The 21,213-nt window shown below is 31.2% G+C and overlaps 1 long non-coding RNA gene across 3 annotated transcripts; it reads left to right on the forward strand.

Moving 5' to 3' along the window:
- The first annotated feature begins 280 nt into the window (after positions 1–280).
- LOC107896408 (uncharacterized) lies at positions 281–4,659 on the forward strand. Of its 3 annotated transcripts, XR_005903520.1 has the most exons (5): positions 281–559; positions 693–1,616; positions 1,714–1,839; positions 3,372–3,456; positions 4,408–4,659. It is a non-coding gene; the product is annotated as an uncharacterized lncRNA (long non-coding RNA). The 3 variants fall into 3 exon arrangements; XR_001683745.2 differs by having other exon boundaries at positions 293–1,616; XR_001683746.2 differs by having other exon boundaries at positions 293–1,616; positions 1,714–1,829.
- The last annotated feature ends 16,554 nt before the right edge of the window (positions 4,660–21,213 follow it).

Here is a 21,213-nt window from a genome sequence, read left to right on the forward strand (position 1 = left end):
TTTTAATTTATCCAATTATATTTTATGATTTTATAGATTTATACTTTTATTAATTAATAATATATATATGAGCAAATTATTTTTTTTATCTTAAAATGACTGGGTATTTTATTAGAAATCATGAAAAAGGCATAAGAAACCCATTAACCAAATTGGGCTCAGACCAACTTACAACCAAAACTCAAAATGAAAATCGGCCTCAATATTGTTTATACTGATAGGCCTCCTAAATATTTAAAATAATAAACTGACTTGAAAAAACAAAGACAATAAATGAATCAAAATTTAGAAAAACAGGAAACCTACCCCAGTCAAATTAAAAAACGGCTGGCATCCATGACTATTCAACGTTTCCCTTATCACCATCCCATCCGTTTCTGCCGATAGCACTCCCTAAAGAAGATAATAAATCGATTGCTATCTATTTTGAAACTTACTTTCTTTATCAAGTCTTATTCAATCCGGCTATTGTTTCCATCGTCCCTTTGAAGCATTCTCTTGGTCTCTCTATTCTTCTCCCATCAGCTACACAGTCTCTCTTCTTTCTAACGTAGTCTTTGTAAGATTGTGAGCTGCTGAGTGTTCCAATTTCATGAAAACACCTTTTCCTATTTTGGATATCTTGGATGATTGCTCCGATGACTGATTTATCTATTGTTGTTGTTTGGCATTTTTTAATTGTTATTTTGGAGTCCCCCATGATGTTGACCGACTACATACCAATCGAAATGCCTAATTTTAAAGTTTCCAGGCATGCGAATGCCTCAGCTACGAATGGTGTCGAAACATTGTTGTAAAGAGTCGATTTTGATACCAGTAGCTCTCCCCTCAAACTCCAAGCCACTAGACCCGACGCTGACTAAAAATTTGTATTGTCAAAAGCTGCATCAAACTGGATATGCATTCTCGGTATGTCTTCTTGATTTCTTTGATTCCTGTTAATGTATGATGGACCTTTCACTGCTATGTCTTCTTGATTCCTCTGATTCCTATTAATGTCTGATGGCGCTTTTATTGCTTGCACACCTTCATATTCTTCGATTTGTTTCTTCACTCTTTTTGCGAGATCTAATCCGGTAGAGAGTTTTTGTTCGTGAACTAGTTGGTTCTTGGAGGTCCATAGCATCCACAAAGTGTAGCAAAATAGACTACACTGCTTATTAGAACCTACCGCAAACACCCAGATTAGCCATTCCCAAGTGTTTTGATTCATATCATTAATGACCCAGGAAAGCTGTAGATTTGACCAAACTTCCATTGTAAAAGGGCATTGACGAAATATATGGCAACTGTCTTCAACTCTGGAGTGGCAGCGGGGACATTTGTCATTAGAAAGCAGTCTTTTGTACTTGAGATTAGCAAGATAGGGGATGAAATCCCATGAAATCCTCTAAATAATAATTGTGATTTTTGCGGGTAGCTGTAGATTCCAGAGCTTTCTGTAAAAATTTTTAATTTCGGCATGTATTAAATAATTCCTAGGATCTTGTAATAGTTTATAAGCACTACGTACTGAGTATTTTCCCGATTGTTCCCCTTTCCACACCTGAAAATCTTCATGTTTGGCCTCTGCAAGCAGAATCTGTAGGATTTTTTGAGCAACATCTGCTTGAAAGGTAATCATGATTGTATCTATTCTCTATTTCCTATTTGAAGAATCAATAAGATCCGACACCGCAACTAATTCATTGTTTGAATTTTTCTGCCATTCAGGTTTCTCAATTCTTGGGATCCAATTATCATTCTAAATCAAAACCTTATCCCCTCTACCCACTCTCCAACACAGTCTGTTTTGAAGAAGACCCTTAGCTGCCCATATGCTTCTCCAGGTGAGTGAAGGTAAATTTCCCAACTCAGCATTTAAAAAACTTGTCCGTGGAAAGTACTTTGCTTTTAAAACTCTGGCCAATAAAGAATTTGGAAAATTAAGCCAACCCTGTTTGGCTAATAGTGCAATATTGAATTGACCAAGGTTTCGAAACCCTAAACCCCTGTTTTCTTTTAACACGCAAAAACTTTTCCAAGCGCACCAGTGAATTCCCCTTTTCTTATGGTGTTTCTGCCACTAAAAATTCGGTATAATATTTTCTAATTCATCACATAAAATTTTTGGTAATATAAAGCATGCCATCGTATAAGTAGGTATGGCTTGTAAGATAGCCTTTATAAATACTTCTTTCCCTCCCTGCGATAAAAACCTATTACTCCAATTGTCGATGCGCTTTTTAATTCTGTCCTTTAGATTTTGGAAAGACTCATTCTTCTTTCTTCCAACCATATTCGGCAACCCTAAATAACGCTCCGGCTCATTAGAACTACGAAATCCCAAAATATTAACAACCATCCTTCTGTCCTCCTCCACTGTGTTTCTACTAAAAAATACCGTTGATTTTTCAAAATTTACACTTTTACCTGAACAAGATGTAACAGCCCAATTTAGACCCTAATCGGAACGGTGGTTTCAGGACCACGAATTCAAGTCAGAAAAATATTTTAAAATTATTTTTTGTGTTTATTTTGTGTGAATTTATATCTGTGAAATTTTCGTGATTAAATTTTGTCGTTTAGGTGTCCGATTAAATAAAAGGACTTAATCGCGTAAATTCAAAATTTGATGGTTTTAAGTGTAAGGGTCAAATTGATGTTGGCTTATTGAGTGGGAGACTTTAAGTTGTAAATAGGCCATTATTAAAATGGATGGACGGTAATGGACAATTATAAGTGAAAATAAAATGTTTAAAACTAAGGTTAAAAAGGTAAAATAATGTTAAGTTATTATATAACATATAACATAAAAATATATTAAGTTATGTTCATATATCAACATCCACCGAAACCAAAAATAAGAAAGAAAAAGAAAAAGAACTAGGGTTCGGCCATTTTGCAAGCTAAATTCAAGGTTCGTTTCTTTGTCGATTTTTGATAATTTTTACGTTTTTGAGATTGTTGCTTCGAGTACTACCCGACCTATGCTTGAATTTTTGAATTCAGTGAATATTTTGTGTTATGCCATTGATGAATATTTGTGTTTTGTGATGTTTGATGATGAAATATCAAAAATATGTTTTAGATTAACAAATTTTGTATTGAAGTTTTTGATGATTTTGAGTTAATAGGACTAAATTGAAAAAATAATAATTTGAGGGATTATAATGTGAAATAAATGAAATATATGGACTAGTATGAGTATGTTGAAGATTCGGCCCAACTATAATGTTGTGAGATTTTGAGTATTTTGTGTTTTGTGCATTTAGGATTAATTTGTAAAAGTATGAAATATCAGGGGTAAAATGGTAATTTGCCCATTTATGTGTTGTTAGATTAAATTGACTGAGATTGTGTTTAAATGAGGTTAATTTGAAATTATATAGATCAAGAACAAAGGAAATCGGACTTGGATCGGGGAAAAACAAAAATAGTCGAATAGCCAATTTGTAACGTCCGTCGATATCCGAGGTAAGTCTTTAAGCAGTTAAACATGGTTTATTTTGAACATAGAATGATTTACTATGATGATTCAAATTTTTTTAATGTATTAGTATATTAGCCGAATGAGAAATATTAATGAATCAATGTGATTGAGTTGTATTTGAATGACATCAAAACATCTGGAAGTGTGTATGTGTTACATGGGTTATTATACGATTCGATATATGAAATGTTATGGAACGAGTTTATGTTTGTGATATTCAGGCTTTGAGCCTAGTAAGCCTTGTGCTGGTGACTTTGATCGGGCTTTGTGCCTAGCAGGCTTAGTGCTGGTGAATAAATATCAGACATTGGGTCTAGTAGGCTTTATGCCGGTGTGTGATTCAGGCTTATGCCTAGCAGGTTTAACACCAGTGATTTATTTTAAGTCTATGTCTATAAGACTTCACATTGTTGTGGAAAGTGAACAAGTAAGTTGATCTAAATAACTTTTATATGTGGCCACATAAGTATGTACATGTAAGGTCATATTGAGTTTGTACATTCGGCTGCTTGTGAAGTTATATTGAACTTGTATATTTGATTACATATGAGGTTATATTGAATTTGTATATTCAGCCATATGAGATATTTTATTGAACTTGAACATTAGGTTACATGTGATGATAATTTGAACTTATATATTCGGCCATATGAGATAATATAATGAACCTTGTGTATTTGGCTATATAGGTAAGTTTTTATGAGATAATATATTGGATCTTAATATTTTCGGTTATATAGGTAAGTATTTATGTGGTTTTATTATTGACCTTGAACATTCAGCCAAGTTAACTTATTTGAGTTAAAGTATAACTTTAATGGTACAATTCGGCTTGTATGAAATGATTTAATTATTTACTTGTTGTTTAAATTGCTTAAGGCTTACTAAGCTAAGTTGGCTTACTCTGTGTGTGTTTTTGTTACTCTGTTTTATAGATTTTGGTTGTAAGTTTCAAGCTCGGAGATCGTGATCGAAGTCATCCACACTATCGTCAACTTTCGGTATTATTAAAAGTTTATTTTGAAATTTATGGCATATAAAGGCTAATATGTATTTTGTTCAACTTTGAATGTGTATATATATTAAGCCATGTGAATATGGCTTATCTTTAAAGTTTGAATATGGTTATGTTTGGCAATGGTTTATCTCATTTTGATTTTAATGTTATGTGAAATGAATGAAAAGTATATGTGATTAGTGTTTTATGATTTAGAAATAGCTTGAAAATGATTATTGGATTTGGTTGTACTTAATAAATCGGTCATGGTATGTATAAATGTGGTTAGTCAATTCGGTTACGGTACATGTTTGGTTAATTATAAATGTGAATTCGTATACTAAGCTTGTTTAACGCATATTTTGAATGACATGATATGGGTTATGTTTTGTGTTAATGAATAGAATTTAGTTTGATTTGCATGTAAGTGTATGTGTATTTAAATTGATTAATTGTTTAATATAGATTGTAAGTGAGATAAATATATCTACCAAATGAATAGTGATTCGAGTAATAATGTACTATGGGAGTTATATGAATTTTTAATAAAATGTTAATTATATATATTTATATACATGTACATGTTGTGTATTCGATTGAAGCTTGACATAATGGTTTGGTTTATAATGAAAGTATTTGCGTCTGAATATATTTGCGAATGAATAAATGATTTGTGATAAATATTATTCAGTTGAAGATGCGTATGACTATTGGGTTGGAATTATGTTTGTTTGAATGCCATGGATTTGGTTTAAATTTGAGGTAATGACAATGTGATTAATAATGCATGTATTATATTTAATTAGCCATGTGCTTAAAATGTATGAATATGACTTGCATGAATATGTGAATGTTTGGGATTATGTTTTTGTTCAGTAATGCCTCATAACCCTAATTTGGCGACGAATACGGGTTAGGGGTGTTACACAAGATCTATATTCACGTAAAATTTCTTTGAATAAATTAGCCTCCCTGCATGTTGCCTCCCTAAATAATATGCAATCATCGGCAAATAAGAGATGAGTTACCTGTTGCCCTCTCCTGCTAATCTTGACACCTTTGAAAAAACCTTCATTCAAAGCTAGTCTCATTAGGCTTGACAGACCCTCTCCACATATAAGAAACAAAAAAGGGCTTAACGGGTCACCTTGTCAAAGTCCTCTCGTAGGTCTAAATTTCTCTCCGATATGGCCATTGATGACCACATAATAAGAGACTGTAGATATACATTTTATGATTGCATCTACCCACTTCTGGTTAAATCCCATTCTAATCATCAATCCCTTCAAAAAATTCCACTCCACCCTATCATACGCTTTGCTCATATCAAGTTTAGCTGCTATAAACCCCTTTTTTCCCAATCTCTTTTGCTTGAGTGCATGCAGTATCTCATAGGCTAATAACACATTATCTGATATGAGTTTTCCCGGCACAAAAACACTCTGTGCACAGTCAATACATTTTTCAATTACTCATCAGAATCTGTTTGCCATAGCCTTAGCCAAAACTTTGTAAATCACATTGCATAGACTAATCGGTCTAAACTGTGTCATATTTAAAGGACTAGCAGTCCTTGGAATAAGCACTATATTTGTGGAATTTATGAAACTAACCTCCATGTCTCCATTCAAGAGGTTTAAACAAAAGAAGGTGATGTCCTCGCCAATAGTATGCCAACAGTTTTGGTAGAATATCGCCGACAAGCCATTTTCCCCCGTGCCTTTGTGGGACCCATATCAAAAAGGGCCTCACAAATTTCCTCCTTGCTGTAGGGCGCTGTAAGTCTATGGTTATCTTCCTCATTTATGCATTTATCAATCCCTGTTAACAAATGGTCATAACTCCCTCTTGTTCCCTCCGAAAATAATTTTTGAAAATAAAAACGCGCAACCACCTCAATCTCCTGTAATTTTTCCATTCTCTTCTATCTTCAGTTTGCAATTTATGAATGGAATTTATCCTCCGTTGCTGCGACGCTTGACTATGGAAAAACTTCGTATTCTTATCCCCATACTTCAGCCAATTAATCCTCGCCCTTTGTTCCCAATAACATTCATCTTTTTCAATCTCAAAGTTTAAATCAATTTTTGTATCAATCAATTCGACTAAATTTTCATCATCTCTTTCAGCTTTAGACAACAACGATATTTTTTCTGTTAGAAACTTTTTCTTTCTCTTTTTGTTTATTTGGATCTGCCCTGCCCATTGTTTCAATCCTATTTTTAAGCTTTCTAGCTTCTGCAACAATCCCCCATCTGATTTCCCCCATAAATATTTAACTTGATTCATGAAAGAGTTTTCCAGTAACACCAAGCTTCAAATTTGAAAGAATTATTCTGCAATCTCCCTTCACTTATTTTTGTGTTTATTAAAAGAGGGCAATGGTCTGAAAAAGAATGAACTAGATGTTGAACTTTCACCCTTGGGAATATAGCAATCCAATCTGAATTTGCAACCCCCTGTCTAAGCATTCTTGTATGTTTGTTTCTGGTAGGTTGCACCTCTCCCAAGTAAACCAGTTACCAGTATAACCCACGTCGTTCAATTGGCACTCCTCCAAAGTTCTTCGAAAAAGCTCCATTCTCAGTTCTTCTCTTGGCAGACCTCCATTCTTTTCACATTCATACAAAATTTCATTAAAGTCTCCACAAACAATCCAAGGAAAGTTCATATTAGAATTTAAACCTTTCAAAACCGTCCAAGAATCATTCCTATCTTGTGCATAAGGGGTTCCGAAAAACCCGTTAATCTCCATTTGTATCCTACCTCAGAATCATCAATTACCACATCAATATGCCGTTTGGAATAACTCTAAAGTACAATATTAACATCCATTTTCCAAGCTAAACACAACCCTCCTCTTGTGCCTTCAGAATCAACCTCAATACCGTTCATGAATCCACAACATCTTCGAACTTTTTCCATCTGTCTTTTTTGAAGTTTTGTCTCCATTAAGAAGACTATTTGGGGATTATAATTCTTCAGCATATACCGAAGTCTTAGAGTCATCCGTAGGCTCCCCAACCCACGAACGTTCCAATTTATAATTTTTATTACGCACAGCCGACTTGCCTCTTGGCAGCCGCCGATAATAAAGAATTAGAATCTACTAATCTCCTACTTCTTGCCATCAGATTACCACTCTCACCGTTTTCATTTGAATTTTCCATCACCCCCCGTTGCCGTTTTTTTCGCTCCTCTCCTTCTAAGATGCCATCATCTGAATTATGTTCCATAGCAGTTTGCATCTGATCCTTCCAAAACCCATCCCTTTTTTTACTACCGAAAAATGTTCCTCTTTCTAAATTCAATCCCAACGTTGGATCCAAACCCTTCCCAGCTTGTCCCATGTTTTCCCCTCTCCATTATTTAACCCCTAGGACTCGAGTATCCTTACCATAGCCTTCCCATTTACCTTCCCCTTCTTCTCTCAACCAAATACTCTTCATCGATAGAGCTCTCCGAGATTGCGCTCGCAGCGATAAATCCCATCCCATCCTAGCAATATCTACACCAAGCATCATTCTTGCTTCGCAAAAAGAGTCACTATGCCCCAACCGTCCACAATAAAAACAAAAGAGCGATAGATGTTCATATTTGAATTTAACATATGAATACCTTCCATAGACCATGATCTGTTTTTTCCTCTTTAATGGGCGCCTAACATCAACCTGGACTCGTAATCTCATGAAATTTTTATTTTCTTTTCCCAGGTTTGATCCATCATATTCCAAAAAATTCCCAATAAAATTACCCAGCTATATTTCTAAATTTTCAGAAAACATACCAATTGAAACGTCATGGATTTGCACCCAAAAAAGAGAAAAAATTAAGGGGACATCTAAAGGGTTTTCCCCTCTCTTCAACTTATAGAGCAATAATAGATGATTATTGAATGTCCATGGTGAACCCTTTAAGACTCTCTCCATATCCATAATGTGAAAAAACTGAAAAATATACCTTTTCATCCCCAGATCTCGAATTTAAATCCCATAAACCGGATGCCACAAAATTGCCATAGTATTTCTCATGGCTGGAAAGTGAATAACACTGGCTGTTAAAAAAACATCCCATTACTTGAAATTCCTCCCTTCCTCTATCCCCCCTGGATCTATTTGTAACTGTAGAACCTCCTCTTCTTCTTCATTGAGCGTTAACCGTGCTAATTCAGTGTCCATGACTGCAGATTTGAGAGGCTAGTGGCAAGAGAACGACGAGTAACCAGCAACCTTGAGAACTCAATTTGGCTCTTAAAGGCTGACTACAGAAGAAACTAGAAGAAAAAACAAGAAACACAAAAGACTCAAAGAAACAGACCTAGAACCTCATACCAGCGGCGACAGACAGAAAACTTGCTAGGGTAGCAGACAGAGAAAATATGAGCAAATTATTTAATTTCACATTAATATACTATAATATATTTAATTAATATTATTTTTTACTATTATCACATAATAATACTAATAAAGTATTATTCTAATATCAATTTAGTAATATAATTAACAATAAAAGATATTTTTGTTAGTTCAAAAGTTTTTCCAAACTCATACTTTTATATATATTATAGATGGATAAACTATCGAAATAATCATTTTTGTTTACCTCATGTTACGTTTTAGTCACTTATGTTAACGTGTTATAACATTTTAGTTATTGAGCTGTTAATGGCAGTTAACAGTGTAATGGTAAGCTGACGTGGCGCGTTAAATCATTATTTCAAACAAAAAATTTAGGTTAAATTATACAAATAGTTCCCATATTTTTTTTCATTTTGAGCAATTTAATTTTTTTCTTTTATGTTAAATTGTTTCTTTATTTTCCATTCTTTTCTGCTTCTCCCTTTGCTTCCCTCCCTTTTCCAGATCTTTTAACGTAGTTTTCTATGTTTTCCATTTGTTAAAACTAGTTCCTATACTTTTATTTTTTGAACAATTTAATTTTTTTTCTTTTAATCTCTTTATTTTCCTTTTCTTCTTCCCCTCTAGTTTTAACAAACAAAAAATATAGAAAAATTACATTAAAAAAGATGGAGAAGGGAGGAAAACAGAGAAAGAAGCAGAAGAGAATGAAAAAAAGAAAAAAAAAGAAAAGTTAAAAGAACATAAAAGAAAAAAATAAATTGCTCAAAATAAAAAAACATGGGGACCAATTGTATAATTTAACATAAAATTTTTGTTTGAAATGATGATTTAACGTGCCATGTCAGCTTACTGACAGCAATTAGCTGCTCAGTGACTAAAATGTTACAACGTATTAACGTAAGTGACTAAAATATAACATGAGATAAATAAAAGTGACTATTTTACCCTATTATAGATTATAGATATACATAATTATTCATTGGAAAACTACTTTTATATTTTTAAATTTTATTTTATTTTCTTTAAAAAATATTTATTCACTTGAATAATTCAAGCTTTTTTTGTTTTTTAACTTCAATTGTTAATGGATTTCTTTTTAGTTAAGAAAAGGAATTAAAATTAAAGTCAAATATGCGAAATGGAGCGGTGAATAGTCATTTTTTAACTGATGTGATGTATTTGGTGTGTTGGAGTATTCCAGTTTTTATTGGTTCTACACTTTGAAAGCTACAGGCAATGAGGGAACGCCGTCGCTTTCAAGCTTTCCACAGTCCAGATATTTGACAAAGCGGAACATCCATCATTTACTTTGGTTCATGCTAGAAACTACCTGAGAATGTTGTTAAAGCAGGAATGACTCCATTTGATAGGACCCAATTTTTTAATCTTTGTAGAAAATATGGAAAGCCATCATTTATCTTGCCGTTTCGTCTCCTACTATCCTTTGATTTGGAGATTTTCCTTTTCAGTACTTTGAGCGGAATCTATTTTGATACACATAATTTACCTTTTAAATGAGATATAGAATTTAGGTGAAGACGAGGTAAATTCATTTAACATACTTTAATTTAGATTCGGATAATTTTGGTAAAAGTATAGATTCAAAATATAGGCTTGAGTAAAAAAATAAAATCCGTTTAGAAAATGGTTCAAATCTCAAATAAGTTATTTTTTGCCCAAACTTGATCCGGCCCGAATTTGCTAAAAAAAATGTTGTTTTGCTATTGTTTTTTCACTATTTTACCGTTATTTCATTATTATGTTGCTATTTTTTTGTTTTTATTGTTTAAATATTGTATAACTCTTGCTTTATTGTTAATTTTGCTACTATTTTAGAAGTATTTACTTGTTAAGTTACACGTATCTCATGAGATATTATTTAAGTATAGAGACTTTTTTTAATTTATTTTCAATTTATTGAGAAATATTTATTTTATTGTTTTTAGTATTTTTGATATATTATATTTTTTAAATGTTTTTATATAAAAATAAAATAAAAAAATTAATATGGACAGGTCGAGCTGAGCCCAAGTTTTAATATTTTTATCCAAATTGGATTTGGACAAAAATCAAATTTAAAATTTTGTTAAGACTTAACTTGACTCAACCCATGAACAACCCTAATTTAATTAGAGTTAATTATTATGTGTAGTTCAAATTTGTGCACATTCAAGCTTTTTTTTTTTAATAATTTAATTCTCTTACCATTATGAGGTGAAGCCTCAAACGTCGGGAGTCCTTTTTAAGATAATTAAACATCAATATTAATTTTTCTTCGAGGATTTCTGCCTTTCGTTAATGCCATGTTGGATTTGGATTTAAAATTTTAAATTCTTTATTTGGATAACAAATAAAAAGTAAGGTTTAAATTTGGACAAATCGAAGTCTAATTTCATAATAGTTAAATTTTAGATTTCAACGTCTATTTTAAAATTTGGAATTTTCAAATTCTAAGATTAACTAAAAAATATGAGAAAATTTTTGTTCTCTCTTCTTCCACCCTTCTTTCAAAACCCAAACAACAAATAATTAATTATACTTATAATAAATAATTTTCAAACCAATAGTTCTCGGTTCAATCGATCCAATTGGTTCGATTGAATAAATTATTAAAAAATATATTTAAAGATAGATAAAAATTAGTTTGATTGGTCTGACCGGTTTAACTGGTTCATGAGTCAACCAATTTAACCTCTTATTCCGAATTGACATCCCCAATTGATTTCTTCTAACACCCCTAACCCGTGTTAGTCGCTAGAATAGGGTTACAAAGCAACACCGTAAGAATGTAACTTTAAAACATACATTTCACATCTCAACATAAACATGATGTAAACCTTTTATATACATGCATATCGTCTCTTAAACGAGCCCTCGAGGCCTCAAAAACACTTTAGAAATGATTTGGGACTAAATCAAAAACATTTAAAATATTTATGAAAAAGTTAGAACAATTAAACTGCAGGGGTCACACGGCTGAGACACACAGCCGTGTCTCAGGCTGTGTAACAGTTGAAAGAGGGACACACGATCGTATCCTAGCCCATATCTGTGTCTGTGTAACTCTCTGAGTTGGGTCATATAGTCAAGCCACACGCCCGTGTGCTAGGTCGTGTAACACTCGAAATGGCCACACACGCCCGTGTGCCAGGCCGTGTGCTAGGCCGTGTAACACCTTGAATTGAATGCCTTAAAACCTACAGGCGAAACACGACCACGTCATATGAACACGACTGAGATACACACCCTTATCTTAGGCAGTGTGAACATGAAATTGGCCACAATCAAGCCATTTCCATCACCCCTTCCAAGCTTGTACCTAAATACATTTTGCACATATGACCAAGGCATCATAAACATACCAAAACATACATAACATAACCAATTCAAATGGACAAATTTCATTAAACCAATATGTCATATAAGGCACCTCATAAGCAAGCATTCAACTTAACCAGACATATGCATATTTGGTCACATTGCTACCATTTCAAAACATACCATACTTGTAACACCTCTATCCCGTACCCGTCATCGGATTAGGGTTATGAGGTATTACCGACTAACATATATCTCAGGTCAACTTCTATCATAAATTAACTAATATAATATTAAATCAACTATCATGCTTCAATTTAATATTACATAAGATTATAAAATTAAAATAATCAAATAATGCCAACAAGGAAATATGCAACCTTTTTTTTTAAATCTTTTATAACCTTTGAACAGTATATGTGTAAAATGTTTTATAATTATACAAGCATCATACGCATACCATAAGCAAACAACCACAGATTATTTTTTTAATTTTTTATTTTTTTACAAATAAATAGATAGTCTATAATAGTCTTTGTTAATCTGTTTGTGACGGTTTCATATCATGAACAAATATTCATAACAATAGCTCAAACAAATAAACTACTCAAGTAATCCATAAATATTATAGTAATATATATCATGAGAGATCGGTACAAAACCATGTTTACCTTCCATCTAATTAACTAACAAAGATTACCTTTGTCGAAACACAAGTAAAAATAAACCAAACACATGAATATATATTTTTCTTGAAAGTGTATATATGCATATTACAATGTCAAGTTATAAATCCAAACATTATCTTGGCAACTATCAAGTCACAAGGCAATTCATTTCATCATAACCAAAAATAGCTATAAAAGCATGTACCGAATCTTAAGTTAGCTAAAACCATTTCATCCAAACTTATCTTATAACCGAATATACCTATATATATATGAAATAATCTTCAAGACTAATCATGTAACAAAACATACCTCACAAGTATAAGTCTTTAACCACATTTAAACCTATACAAAATATAAATCTTTCATGTCGTATAACGAACATACCAAAACAACATAATTCATGTTCGAATATAACCAATTAACATTTAATGCCAAACCACATAATAAAACTTACATTGAGCATATATACCGAATCCTCTTGTATATATATTATCTTATTATGAATCATGTTCAAACAACCAAATATATCTAGGTTTATATATTAAAGCCAACACATTCAAACTTCATCCAAGACATTAACCAACTTAAATGCACCACCATGCACATATCGCAACATTACTTTTTAAGCGTAAAATACCATAATTAAAATAAACCCAAACCATAGGTAACCATAATTGATCCTAGGCAAGATGGTTAAGCCATTTTCACATGGCATATATATACATTCATTTCCAAAATATTTAACCTCAAGATCAGCCTATACATGCCATAATTCAAGTTTAGTTTAAGGTACCACAGCTATAGATAGTGTGGTGAACTTAGTTGATGATTCCCAAGCTTGCAGCTTGACTTCGAAATCTATAAAACAGAGTAACGTAATACACAAAGTAAGCTACCATAGCTTAGTAAGTCATAAGCAATAAACAAATCAATAACATGTTTGATTCATGTTAACTAAATGAAGTGCATTAACATAACTAACCACCTAAGCCGAAGACATATACTATCATTTAATATAACATAAATCAACTTCCAAACTAGTGGCCAAAATAACCACACATCCATTTACTCTTTTATGCAACTTAAGAATCATCAAATGTCATCCCATGTATAAATAATACCTAGGTAGCCGAATACACAAATTATACGTACACATGTTAAGTTACATTTTAGTACTACACAAATTGTTCATTCATACACCGAATACACATATCCAAATACACATGGAATCTTCATTTGCATTGTACAAGATTTACAACACATAACTATAGTACTTTCTTACCTTATCTTAAGTAGACATCAAGTTAACTCATACCTAATCATTTAGCTCATAATATACACTCTATACGCAGTCTACCTTTGCCTGATGAACCATTCGAAATTGGTTAAGACACTCGGAGAATCACATAAATCATACAATGCCAACGTCTCAAACATGGTCTTACATGTAGCCACATATCGATGCCACTGTCCCAGATAGGGCCTTACTCGTGAACACATATCGGAACCACAAATCGATGCCATGGACTTACTCGCACACACATATCGGAATCCTAAGTCATGACATATGTACCCTAGCTATTCCTAAGTTTCATACGGGGCTTTCGGACGTCGTAACTCGATCGGAACGAATTCAGTAACGTAGTAACCAAGCCTTTTTATATTTGGTTATATCAAACATAAATTCTAATATTTCATAACAGCATGTATACTTTATATTTAGCTACAATTAAACACGTCTATTTGCTTAAAAACTTACCTCGGACGTCGTAAAATGGAACAGGGCTGCTAGTCGACAACTTTTGTTTTTCCCGATCCAAATCCGATTTCTTTGGTTCTTGATCTAAACACATTCAAATTAAGCTCATTAAAACATATTTTCATTCAATTTAGTCCAAAAACACATAAATAGGAAAATTACTATTTTACCCCTGACATTTATAATTTTTACAATTTAGTCCCTATTGCACAAAACACAAAATACACCAAATTTCTCCACACCCAGACTAGGCCGAATATTAGCCATGTCTATACAAGCCCATATAATTTTTTAATTTCATATTTTATTCCCTAAAATTATTATTTTTGCAATTAAGTCCTAATTACTCAAAATTATCAAAAATTCCAATACAAAATATGTTAATCTAAAACATATCATTCATTTTTCATCATCAAACAACAAAAATCACAAGCTATCAACAATGGCACAACTCAAAATATTCATCAAAATAAAAAATTCAAGTATGAGTTTTGAAGATTACTAAGCAACGATCTCAAAAACTTAGAAATTATCAAAAACCGAACAAAAATCTAGCCTTGATTGAGCTTTAGAAGTGCCGAACCCTAGCCTTTATTTTTTTTATTTCTTTGGCTTAGTTTCCTTTGTTTTTTTTCTATTTCTTTGTCTTAGTTTCGGTGTATGAACAGGGAAAAATGATATGAAATAAACTTATTTTATGTTTATTATATGATAGTTTATAATATATTATTTCATTTCCAAATTTAACCTTAATTATAACATTATATTATTTCATTTAAATGTCCTTAGCTATCCAACACTATATATATTGGGCTAATTTCATCATAACTAATCTCATTTAGAAAGCCATCAACAATTAAGCCTTTTACAAAATAAACTACCCACTTTTCAATTTACGCGATTAAGTCTTTTTATTTAATCGGACACCTAAACGACAAAATTAAATTACGAAAATTTCACAGATATAAATTCACACAAAATAAACATAGAAAATAATTTTTAAATATTTTCTTGACTCGGATTCGTGGTCCCGAAACTACCGTTCCGATTAGGGTCTAAATCGGGCTGTTACAATACTTGACTTATACCATGTCAATATAACTTACCATTTGAACCATTGCTTTCATGCATCTCAACCACTTAAATGACACAATTTATTCATTACCAAAATGGTACCAAACAACCAACATATAGATATACATACCAAAATTAACATCTAAACATTCAACCAAACATTAAACATAAGTCCACCTATACATGCCATTATAACCTTGGCCAAAACATCAAAAAAACTACCGATATAATCTTTGGATAGTATGATAGATCTCTGACAAACTTCCAAATCGATCAAACTTCCGATAATATGAAAAGTAAAGGAAATAAACTAGGTAAGCAATAAATGCTTAATAAGCTCGTATAAACTATAAACATAATATCCCATTTCAATAATGAAACTTTATAGGGTAAGTATAAACCTATACTAGTGCCACAAGATTTATCAACTATATAATCATCAACTCACAAATGAGTAAATCTATCCAAATCACATATATTTTTCATTCTTAACATAATAGGATTTTATAAGACATATTATACAATCCTTAACCTTTTCATAAGACTATGAACCACTCCGTTTATTTACTTACCATTCCTTTTACTTACTTTCCATTCCATTGACTTAGCATAGTTTAAATAACATTACCAATTCACAAGTTAGTACATTTATTCATGTCATAGGTAAATTCATCCGTAGCATAAGTAAATTTATCACACATAAGTACGCCATTTAACTCATCAATCCTACTATATCATCATATTAGATCTCAATTATGAACTTATTGTCTCATTACCTTTTCTTACCCGTTTCATTTGCATAATACAAAACATAAGCATAAACATCAACCTTAACCACAAGCTTGACACAAGCCTAAACATCATCATTAATATACAAGTTAGTGCATTTATACAAAATTCTTTTGAGATAAATCACATGAAAATTTCATAAGAAAATATATCTTTTAATTCATACAACCTTTTCATGAACATAAGCATATTTCCATTTAAACACTTACCATTTCAATGTATATCATTAAAATTAAGCGTAATATAATCCAACTATAAGTTTGGCACAAGCCTAAGCACCATCAACAACACATGTTAGCATATTCAAACATAATCTATATGAATTTAACATAAGTAAACCATTACACATGGACATAATTCATTTGAATTCATCATTTTCCTTAGCATATCATACTTTCAATGAAACTTACCATTTCAACCCTTTTCATAAATACATAACATAGTTCCTTTTAAACACTTACCATTCCTTTCCTTTGCATGCCCGTTGAACCGTTTAAAATATCACCAGATACGCGAAATAGCTCAAACAAAGTGTGCTAAACATTTAACCCTAACTTTTCCTTTCCTTTACATTATTACTCACATGAGCTGTGAGTCAGAATGTAAGCTACACGATGCTGCTTACACGAATTGTGGAGTATTCTCAAAAAATGCAGAACCTTAGCCATCGATAGGACATTCAAGACCAGTACTCGAAACATGAAAACCCTAATGACATGTCATTTGTATCCTATGAATTCCTAAGGTTCAAATTGGGCTCGATAATTATCATGACATCGTTAGATTTACATCATTCCATTACATAGTAATCAACATATTAACATATAGATCAATACATAGCATTAAAATGATATATATAATCATACGAACTTCCATGGCTAAATTGTAGAAATGTCAAAGTACAGGGGTTACTTGGTAATTCTCCCTTCTCCTCGATTTTTCACTTGTTCTTGATCTAAATTAATAATTTCATTAAATTTATTAATTCAGATAGAAAAAATAAATATTTTTATACAATTTATTATTTTTCAACATTTTTACAAATTTCCCCCAACATTTTACTTTTATTCAATTTAGTCCCTGAGCCTAAAACATGCAAATTAACCATTTTTATTAAATTTCAAGCTTAGCCGTATGGTGTGGAACTCATTTACAACCCATATTTGATATTATTTCATAACAAGTCCTTTTACTTTTATTAATTTCACATTTTAGTCCTTAACATTAAAAATTACCAAAAATTACTTAATAAAACATGTCTATTTAACAACAAAGGTTAACAATATATCATAAAATTTCACAAAAACCTCAAATTCATCCATGGCACATTCTAAAATATTTGATAATTTTGAAAACAGAGGTATGGGTTAGCTAAACCTAGTTGCAACGATCTCAAAAATATAAAAATCATTAAAAACGAGTGCAAAATGGACTTACATGTATAAATTGAAGCATGGCTGAACCTAACTTCTCGATGGGTATGGATTTTGGTTGAAACAAAGAAAACTTAAGGTTGAAGATGGCCACTTTTGTATTATTTATTAATTTATTAACCTTTTTACTTTATTTTAATAATAAAAATAACATATAAACATCTAAAATTAAAATAATTTAAAGATTAAACCATCCACGATCTTAATAATGGGTAATTTATCCATTAAGGCCATCCAATTATGTTTCTTTAATCAATTAACACCTTTAAACTAATAGCGATTAACTTTTTCAACTATTACGATTTAGTCCTTTTTAATTAATTAACTATCTAAACATTAAAATTTCTTAACGAAACTTTAATACAACCTTAATAATACTTCATAAATATTTTTAAATATTTACGGCTTGATTTATAGAAACGAGGTCCCGATACCTCATTTTCTAAAACCACTTGACTTTAGGGTTTTACCACTTAAACCTAATTGTTCTTCCATTTAACCAAAAATTATTAAATAAAAATTTATTATCACGCCATAAATTATTCATAAATATTAAATAATAATATTTATGGACTCACGCGTTGAATTTGTGGCCCTGAAATCACTATTTCCAACACCACTAAAAAATTGGCCGTTACAAATCTCCCCCCTTACGAAAATTTCGTCCTCGAAGTTTCTCACATGATAATAGCCATTAAGTCGAGTCTTTCTTTCACATTTTCAATGGTAGTATATAAACAAAATAAATCGTAGCTCGTCTCCAATTAGAACTCATATCAGAACTTGATACTATACTTTAACTTAACTGAACAATTATGATGCTCTCCAGTCATAGCCTTACCATTAGTAGTATAACTACCAAGAAATTCCCAGTAATCATCTTTCGAAACATAATCGAAAAAAACTTGGATCATCATACTCTAATTGATGCTTCCAACACATCTGCATCTGTAACTTCTAATTGATAAGTGTTCCATTTCATGAAAAGCTTCAAACAATATCATTTAAATAAAAGTGTGATAGCTGCAACTATCAAGATGATTTTAACCCATAATAACATTTCCCAATTCTAAAGATGAACTCGAATATATATAACTCATCTAACTTTTCAAGTGATTAATCCGTTCTGACTAAAACAAATAAGTCGATCTTATTAATCAATTAATAACATTTTAGAATAATTCTTTCTTCTTGTTGTCAAGATAATCTAGACACACAGTCTACTGTAATTCCCTTAGAATACCAACCAAAGATCACCATAAACTGCATTAACTCATACAAAACATGACATCCCGTTTTGACTCATTGACATAATCCGAGATTACCTGAGTAATGAGAACTAATATGCGAGGTTAAGCTCGATTTTCCACCATCTATACTTTTGCCATTATCTATCCCCTTTATGAAAGCTAGAAATGGGATACATAATAAAACTATTTTAATTATTAACATCGAAGCTTTGAAACATACCAGAGATGAATTAAAACCACAGTGCTATAATAAGATCGACAGTACAACCATATAGATAGAATAATACCTCAAACATCAATAGTGCACTCTAAAACAAAAGAGAGAAAAAAAACCGAATGTAGCTCCAGTAACAACTAGTACAGTAACATAACCTCTATAAATCTGAGATTTGTATCACCGTGCTCCCATGATCCAACCAGGAAGTATAACAATAATAGATGTAATTACCTCCAACCAATGAATATCCTTTATAGATGAACCATGTTTGATAGATTAAACAATAAGAATAATAAGATAGCTGAGATAAAGAAGTCTAAGATGTAAAACTCCACTAAATTTTCGAGAATATAACCCATAATAATTGATAAAGAGAACGATGATATCCCAAAGAAAAATCCAAAAGAAGAATATCACTCATACACACTGGAACCAGAAGAGGAAAAATTTTAAAATAAATTACTAAATTATGCCACATGGCACAACCACGACTTGCCACATGGCAAAGTTAACGGTGTCAAAGGATGATGGCTTAATTGATTGCCTAAATTCAATTGAGGGCTTAGTTAAGTGCTATTTTCGATTGATTATTGAATTGTTTTTAAGGGGGTTTTTTATATAATAAACCTTAAAATAATTTTATTTTTTAACAAAATTATATTATTATGAGGATATTTTTATTTTAATATTTTTATATAAATTCTATAAAATTCACTCAAATAAAATTTAAACATGATAAATTAGCATTTAAATCATAATAGTTAGTATCGTACCCATTCATAAGTAAATTTTATATTTCATTCTTATCAAAAATTTATTACAACGAAATATTTATATACCATGATAATTTAGCATTATATATATACATAAAAATATAGCAATTAGAATAATCCTAAACTGATATCAAAATATTTATATTTAATTCTGATCAAAATTTTAATATGTTTCGATAATTTTGATATATTCCCACATGATAAATAATAATTAAAAACCTTAACTTTACTATTTCAATTGATTGCAATCTTTCAAATAAATAACATGGTGGGGTGTGCCATGACCAATGGCCCATGATATAGTTGATATTGAAAGTTGAATAAAAACTATGGAGCGACGGGGTGAGGGTCTACAATTAGAATGGGCTTATAGGTTGATGAAAATTGGATGAAGGTTGAAAAGAACGGACAATGGCAGCCAGCCCGAAATAATACATGGTTGGGGGTTATCACTCGCAGTGTTCATCCTCACTCAATTAATGTCGGTGGCATATCAACACCAACACGCCCTTCACAATTTCCAACTTTCTGCCGACAACACATCCCATCTACATTTCGGTCACGCGTCTTTTAAATTATTATTCTATTTTTGTACTCAATATTAATTTCTTTAATATCATATCACATTTATTAATATAAATTTTTTAAAATATAATAATTTATTCAACCTTTCGTTTTATTTTTCACTTTTTATTTTTTAAACTCAAATCATCTCAAAATAAATAAAAAAATTAACATTTACTAGCATCCACGTGGTAGTTCATATATAAATTATATTAGCATTTAATTAGTTTTAAAAAAAATTAAAAAAATATGTTTTCTTATATATTTTTAATTTTTAAAATATCATTTTTATAAATAATTTTTATTTTTTTAATTTTTAAAATTAATTAATTATTGACGTGTGACAAAATTAACCAATAACTTTTTTCATTATAAATTGATTTCACAAACAATAAAAATTAAAAATTAAATAAAATCTAAATACAGCTTAATTATTATTATTATTATTTTAAGTTGGAAGGTAAGATTGTGTCAATTTTTTATTAAAAGTTTTTAACATTATAGCTAAGTTTGAAGTTACCAGTTAAATAAACCA

The sequence above is a fragment of the Gossypium hirsutum genome, chromosome A10 (genome assembly GCF_007990345.1).
Source record: "Gossypium hirsutum isolate 1008001.06 chromosome A10, Gossypium_hirsutum_v2.1, whole genome shotgun sequence".
NCBI classification, from domain to species: Eukaryota; Viridiplantae; Streptophyta; class Magnoliopsida; order Malvales; family Malvaceae; genus Gossypium; species Gossypium hirsutum.